Raw genomic sequence first — 8,364 nt, forward strand, 5'->3', positions numbered from 1 at the left:
CTACCTTTGTAACTGAGCTATTGTCATGCTTACTTTTTTACACTAAGTGGCTATTTTGGTTATTCTCTCTTTTTTCTTGAGACAGGATCTCACTGCATCACCCAGGCTGGAGTGCAGAGGTGCACCATGGTTCACTGTAGCCTCTACCTCTCAAGCTCAAGCAATCCTTCCACTTCAGCCTCTTTTGTAGAGAAAATATTTTTTGTAGAGACAGGGTCTCACTATGTTGCCCAGGCTGGTCTCCTGGGCTCAAGCAATCCTCCTGCCTCAGCCTCTCAGAGTGCTAGGATTACAGGCATGAGCCATCACACTCAGGCTTATTTTGGTTATTCTCTTAAAGTTTCCCCCATTTTCTCTTGCAGGCATTTTTCTGTAGCTCATCACAACTTCATTCCTTGTTTCTCTCCCATTATCAGTCCTTTTGGACAAAGTAGAGATCCGCAGCAATTCTCTTGGCTCAAATAGCCTTTTCAATATGATGACCATCTAACTTGAGAAACATTTTACTGTCTTGCATTGGAACAGTATATTTCAAACTGCATGTTCTCTACAAGAATTATTTTATTTTATTTTATTTTTATTTTTTGAAACAGGATCTTTCTCTGTCACCCAGGCTGGAGTGCAGTGGCGTGAACATGGCTCATTGCAGCCTTTACCTCCTGGGCTCAAACAATGTTTCCACCTCAGCCTCCTGAGTAGCTAATACTACAGGTGTACACCACAGTATTAGTCAGGGTTCTCTAGAGGGACAGAGCTAATAGGATATACGTATGTATGAAAGAGAGTTTATTAAGGGAGAATTGACTCACATGATCATAAGGCAAAGTCCCATGATAGGCCTTCTGCAAGTTGAGTAGCAAGGAAGCCAGTGGTGGATCAGTCCAAGTCCCAAAACCTCACAGGTAAGGAAGCCAACAGTGCCACCTTCAGTCTGGCTGAAGGCCTGAGAGCCCCTGGCAAACCACAAGTGTAAGACCAAGAGTACAGAAGCCAAGAACTTCGAGTCTGATGTTTGAGGACAGGAAGTGTCCAGCACAGGAGAAAGATAAGATGAAGGCCAGAAGACTCGGCAAGTCGGCTCCTTCCACCTTCTGCCTGCTTTATTCTAGATGTGCTGGCAGCTGATGAGATGGTGCCCACCCAGATTGAGGGTGGGTCTGTCTCTCCCAGCCCACTGACTCAAATGTTACTCTCCTTCGGCAGCACCTTCACAGACACACCCAGGAACAATACTTTGCATCCTTTAATCCAATCAGGTTGACAGTCAATATTAACCATCACAACCACCATGCCAGCGAATAAAAAAAAAAATTCTTTTTTGTAGAGATGGAGTCTCACTGTGTTGCACAGGCTGTAAAATAATTTTTTAAATTTCATTTTTTCTAACTCAATGATTATTTTGAAAATTAATAAAATTAATATAAGTATATTTAGGATGATCTGAGTGCCTATTTTATAGCCAAGTACTGTCACAAAATTTCAATATTCCAAGTTGCACATGTAAATGTAGAAACATCAACAACAACAGGGGGTAGACTTGCTATGTAAGTGATGAATTTGAACTAAGTGGAGGCTGAATGACATCGTAGTGCATTGTACAGATGAATATTTTTCAGTGATTCAAATACAGAGAACTAATGAGAGAAGTGAGTCAACACAGCACAAACAGTAAAAATCTGCCAGACTAAAATGGATGTCCCAGAGCAATCAGTACCATGTTTAGTTTAAACAAAATCACAGAATCAGTGATGTTAAATTAATGTAATTAATTTAAATTTTATTTATTTTATGGATTTATTATATTTATAAAAAATTTTAAATGCTTTTTTGTTGTATGAGTTATATGCATCAGGAATTTAACTGTTTTCTGTTTGTAGGTATTTCTATAACATAATAAAAACAATTTTTTAGGATTCTGCTTCCAGCCAAGATTGATTAACATGATTTAGAGGCACTCTCCTATTTGGGACAACTTAAAAAGTGAACAAAATATATGGAACAAGACTTTTCAAGATATTAGACATCAGGCAAGGAGGGGTAGTGTTCCCTGAGATATGAGAAGTAAACACATCTTTCCCCTCTGTGAGGATAAAATTGAGTTTTCCCTCCCATGGCACAGGGAGGGGACACTCAAGTAGAGCCTGGTAAACTCCTTGAGTTGAGGATGTTGACTGAAAGCTTGAGGAGAACTGTGTGGCTAGAATTCTGAAGAGAGGAGAGTTACACAGAGAAGTCCAGAGACCTGCAGAGGGTTCCCTTCAAATATTTAGCAGATTACTGGAGAATGCCTGCACATGAGGAAACTCCCTGAGGCTCCGAAAGAATCACTCAAGAGTTTTTCTTTTTTAAACCTCCTAGTACTGGAGCACCCAAGAGGATTAGAGGGAATAATGATGCTTGCACAGGACTAGAAATATGCCTGTCCACTGACCACCCTCATCCCCCAGATAAATTAGAAAAACCCATAATTCATGGAACTGTATATAGTACTCAGTACAGCCATGCCTCAGAAGTGGGGAATAATTAGCTTTAGAATAAATGCTGATCTGGGATTTGCTAGCAAACTTAACAGAGAGATCTAAATAGGCCAAACTATTTCCTGATAACTTAACTGTGACCCAGAACTAACTTCAATGATGTTTATAAGAATAAAAAAAATCCATCCCCCAACAAGGTAAAAAAACACAATGTCTGGCATCTAATCAAAAATTACCTGGCAATCATATGATGCAGGAAAATATGACCCATAACTATAAGAAAAATAATAGAAACTCATCTAGAATTGGCAAAGATGTAAGAATTATCAAATGGCATAAAAATAGTTATTATGACTATATTCCATATGTTCAAAAAGCTAATGGAAAGATTGAACATGTTAATTAGAGACATAGAAGATATGAAAAGGATCCAAATAGAGTTTAGAAATGAAAACTGTAATATTTGAGATGAAAAATACACTGATGGCATTAAAGACAAATTAGACATTGTGAAAGAGAACATTAGTAAACTTGTAGACATAGCAATAGAAATAATCCAAAATGAAAAACACAGAAAAATAATAAAATTTAAAATGTAAACAATATCATTAAGCTGTGAGGCAACTTTAACTGGTTTAATATGCAGACAGTCCCTGACTTACAATTTTTCAACTTTACAATGGTGCATAGGTGATACTTATTCAGTAGAAACTGTACTTTGAGTACCCACACAATCATTCTGTTTTTTTATTTTCAGTAGAGTGCCTAACAAATTACATAAGATATTCAACACCTTATTATAGAAAAATAATAAAATGTTAGATGATTTTGCTGAACTGCAGGCTAATGTAAGTGTTCTAAGCCTGTCTAAGACAGGCTAGGCCAAGCCATGATGTTTGGTAGGTTAGGTGTATTAAATGCATTTTTGACATGATACTTTCAACTTATGATGGGTTTATTGGGACATAATCCCATCTTGAGTTAAAGAGAACTTGTATATGTAATTGGGGACCCTAAAGAAGGTGGGATAGAAAAGTATTTGAAGAAATAATGACGATGTATTACTAAATTTGATTTTAAAAAATATAAATCAACAATTCTAAGAAATTTCAACAAAGCCTACATGTAAGAAGCAGAAAGAAAACTATACCAACGTATAAATTGCCCAAAACCAGTGACAAAAAGAAAATCTTAAAAGCAGCCAGAAAAAGAAGACATGCTACATACAGAAGAACAAAGATAAGGAGGACAGCGTATTTCTCTCATAAACAATGCAAGCAAGAAGACTAGAGACAACATCTTTAAAGTACTGAAAGAAAAAATTACAAATAATAATATTTTCTAAAAGTGAAGGTAAAACACTTTTTTAGACCTACAAAAGCTGAAAGAATTAACCACCAATAGACCTGCACCACAAGAAATGTTAAAGGAAGTCCCTTATGTGGAAGGAAAATGATAACAAGGAAACCTGGAATCACACAAAGGAAGAACACCAGAAATGCTAACTCCATGGGTAAATACATACTTCTTTTTCTTATTACTTAAAGCCCTTTAAAAGAGAATAAACTGTTGAGGCTGGGCATGGTGGCTCATACCTGTAATCCCAGCACTTTGGGAGGCTGAGGCCGGCAGATCACCTGAGATCAGGAATTCAAGACCAGCCTGGCCAACATGGCAAAACCCTGTCTCTACTAAAAATACAAAAATTAGCCTGATGTATTGGAATACATTTGTAATCCCAGCTACTCAGGAGGCTGAGGCATGAATTGCTTGAACTCAGGAGGTGGAGGTTGCAGTGAACCAAGATCACACCACTGCACTCCAGCCTGGGCGACAGAGCGAGACTCTGTCTCAGAAAAAAACAAACAAACAAATTAAAAATAAATAAATAAAAGAGAAAGGACAGTTGAAACAAAACCAATAAAATGTAGTTTATAATTTATATAGATGTGAACTGTATGACAACAGTAGCACAAAGGCTGGGAAGAGAAATGATAGTGAGTATACCATAGTAAGTTTCTTAAGCTATATGTGAAGTAGTATAATTGGTTCTGCTTCTGTAATTGTGCTCTGGCTGATATAGGTTCTATAAAAAAACTTGTTGGGATTTTGAATGGAATTGCATTAAATCTATAGATCCATTTGGAATCTTCCTATTCATAAACATGGTATATCTCTCCATTTACTTATGTCTTCTTTAAGTCTTCCGTAAGAGTGTTATTATTTTTTCCATAAAGAACTTCTACTTCTTTTGCTATTCCTAGTTACTTTACATTTTTGTTACTACTAAAAATGTCTTTTTATTTATTTTTGAGGCAGGGTCTCACTCTGTCACCCAGGCTAGAGTGCCATGTGACCATGGCTTACTGCAGTCTTGACCTCCTGAGCTCAAGTGATCCTCCCACTTCAGCCTCCCAAGTAGCTGGGGCCACAAGCACATGCCATCATGCCTGGCTGATTTTAAAATGTTTTGTAGAGACAGGGTCTCGCTATGTTGCTAGGGCTGGTCTCAGATCCCTGGGCTCAAGTGATCCTCCCAAAAAATCCAAAGTGCTGGGATTTCAGGCAAAAATATATATTTTTAAAAATAGATTTTATGGCCGGGCGCGGTGGCTCATGCCTGTAATCCCAGCACTTTGGGAGGCCGAGGCGGGTGGATCATGAGGTCGAGAGATCGAGACCATCCTGGTCAACATGGTGAAACCTCGTCTCTACTAAAAATATGAAAAATTAGCTGGGCATGGTGGCGCGTGCCTGTAATCCCAGCTACTCAGGAGGCTGAGGCAGGAGAATTGCCTGAACCCAGGAGGTGGAGGTTGCAGTGAGCCAAGATCGTGCCATTGCACTCCAGCCTGGGTAACAAGAGAAACTCCATCTCAAAAAAAAAAAAAAAAATAGATTTTATTTTAGCTTTAGTCTTAGGTTCCCAGCAAAATTTTATGGAAGGTGCAGAGATTTTCTGTATACTCCTCACTCCCACAAATACACAGTCATCTCTGTGTGATGGCTAATTTTATATGTCAACTTGACTAGGCTAAAGGATGCCCAGATAGCTGGCAAAATATTATTTCTGGGTGTATCTGTGAGGGTGTTTCTGGAAGAGATTAACATTTGAATCAGTAGACTGAGTAAAGAATAACAGATTGACTAATGTTGACGGGCATGGGCCAACCCATCAAGGGCCCAAATAGAACAAAATGGCAAATTTTTTCTCTCTCCTCTTGAGCTGGGAGAACCATCTTCTCTTGTCTTTGGACATTGGAGCTCTTGGTTCCTGGGCCTTCAGACTCAGATTGAAATATGCCACTAGCTTTTCAGCTTTTCTGATTCTCCAGTTTGCAGACAGCATACCATGAGACTTCTTGTCCTCAAGTAATTGAATGAGTGAGGCCCATAATAAATCTTCTCATATATGTATGAGTTTTCTAGAGGAATAGAATTAATGGGATATACATAGAATCAATGGGATATACATGTTTATGTATATGCAGGTATACATATATATATGTCATTGATTCTGTTCTTCTTGAGAACCCTGATTAGTACACTCCCCATAGCAGCATCCTACACCAGAGTGGCATGTTTGTTACAGTTAATGAACCTACAGTTATAAATTATTACCATCCTAAGTCCATTGTTTATGTTAAGATTCATTCTTGGTATTATTTCCATGAGTTTTGACAAATGTATAATGACATGCGTCCACTAGGATGGTTGCTGTAGGTAGCGACTAGCTAGGGCCAGTGTCACAGGTGGTAAAGGTACTTGCCAAGACAGTCATAGGTAAAGAAAGACATATTTGTTAGAGAGGGTATGAAAACATGTTGCAGGGCTGCAATGGGCAGCACAGCAGAGAAGGGACTGTCTGCAAAAAGGCAGGTGCTGGAGGGAAGTTTTATAGTGCTGGAGGCAGGTACATGCAAAACAGATCATTGTGCCAGTGGTTGAGGTCACTGTGCCCAGGAAGATTGTTATATGCTCAGGTTGTTTGTGATTAGCCATCTCTCAGAACAATTGTCCATTGTTCTCCCCTACCTGGGGTTCTTTCCTTTTGTTGCTTACTCATCAGGACTCCACAATGGTATCATACAAAATAGTTTCACTGCCCTAAAATTCCTCTCTGCTCCACCTATTCATCTTTCCCTCCTTTACCCAACCCCAGTCTCTGGTTACCACTGATCATTTTCTTGTCTCCATAGTTTAACTGTTTTCAGAATGCCTTTTTCAAAAGCTATACTGTATAATTCTAATACAGTATAGCTTTTTCCAACTGGCTTCTTTCACTTAGTGAAATGCATTTAAGTTTCTGGATGTACCAAAGCTTATCCATTTACCTACTGAAGGATGTTTTGCTTGCTTTTGCTTATTTCCAGGCCTTGGTAATTATTAATAGAGGTGGTATAAATTGTTGGGGTTCACTCAGGGTGGGTGGCAAAACATTAGGGAAATAAGAGGGAAAGTTATAGATTATAGTCTCAAACCTTTTGGAAGGTCAAAAAGTTTTATTGGGACAGGCTGAAGGCAGCTGGCTCATTTACATTAGATTAGGGAAAACATAGAGACAATAAGAGGCTTTCCCATTTAGGTCTGTTTACCCTACATCCCTTTGTCTCTATTCTGTTTACTCACGTAAACTTTGTGCTGGATGGTCCTCTCAGGGGAAAATCAAAGGTGAATTACCCATTAATAGTGTTTACCCTGGGCCCTGGAACCTAAAGCTTTTATCATTCATAAAAACACTCTTTTAACTATGTTAATTATCCACAAGCATGTTAACTTAAAACCTCTGTTATGAAATCTTTACTAAATAAATGTAAGAATGGGACAGGGGATCTTGGTAGCTTGGCTGCAGTCGTCCTCTGAAAGCAGCTGATGGCCATCCCTAGCCCACTTGAATCACTGAACCAGGTGTGAGAACAAATTTATTCATCCATCGTTGAGTCAGGGTCTGCAGGACAGATCTCTGCAGGTGGTGATTGACATCTCAATAAATACCCATGTACAGTGTTTTGTGTGAACAGAAGTTTTCAGCTCCTTTGGGAAGGTATCAAGAATGTGATTACTTCTTATGGTATGTTAAGTGTTGTAAGAAACTGTCAAATTGTTTTCCAAAGTGGCTGCACCATTTGCATTCCCACCAGTAATGTCTGAGAGTTCCTGTTGTTGCACATCCTTGTCAGTATTTGGTGTTGTAGGTGTTTTGGATTTTGGCCATTCTAAAAGATACGTATGGCTGGATATGTTTCTGTGGTTCAAAGAGCTCTTAAAAGCCATGCGATCAACTCTAGAAAAGACCTAGAAGTTAGTAGATACTCAAAATATGTTTATTCAACTGATTTCATGCAATTACTAGGGAATACACATTCTTTTTAAGTAAACATGGACATATATGAAAATTGCCTATATACTTATTCATAGAACAAATTCTTAAAAGTTTTCAAAGAATGAATACCAAATAGAACACATTCACTGACATCAGTGCATTTAAGTTAGAAATCAGTAACAAAAAGATACCTTTAAAATGCTATACATTCAGAAATTAATCCATGGGTGAAAGAGGAAATCACAAGAGAAATCAGAAAATGCTTATAACTGAATGATAATAAAGACTGTATAAGTAAACACTTGTGGGAGGCAGCCAGAATACTACTTAAAAGAGACGTGAAAAGATGCTTGATCACATTATCATTATGGAAATGGAAATGAAAATCCCAATGAGATACCATATTGCACTTATTGGATGTTGACAAAAGTTTTTTAAGAGACAAGGTTTCACTCTGTGGCCCAGGCTGGAGTGCAGTGACGTGATCATGGCTCACTGCAGCCTCAAACTACTGGGCTCAAGTGATTTTCTCACCTCAACTTCCCAGGTAGCTGAGATTACAGG

The sequence above is a fragment of the Aotus nancymaae genome, unplaced genomic scaffold, assembly GCF_030222135.1.
Source record: "Aotus nancymaae isolate 86718 unplaced genomic scaffold, 86718_ANA_hifiasm-v0.15.2.pri h1tg000117l, whole genome shotgun sequence".
Lineage (NCBI taxonomy): Eukaryota > Metazoa > Chordata > Mammalia > Primates > Aotidae > Aotus > Aotus nancymaae.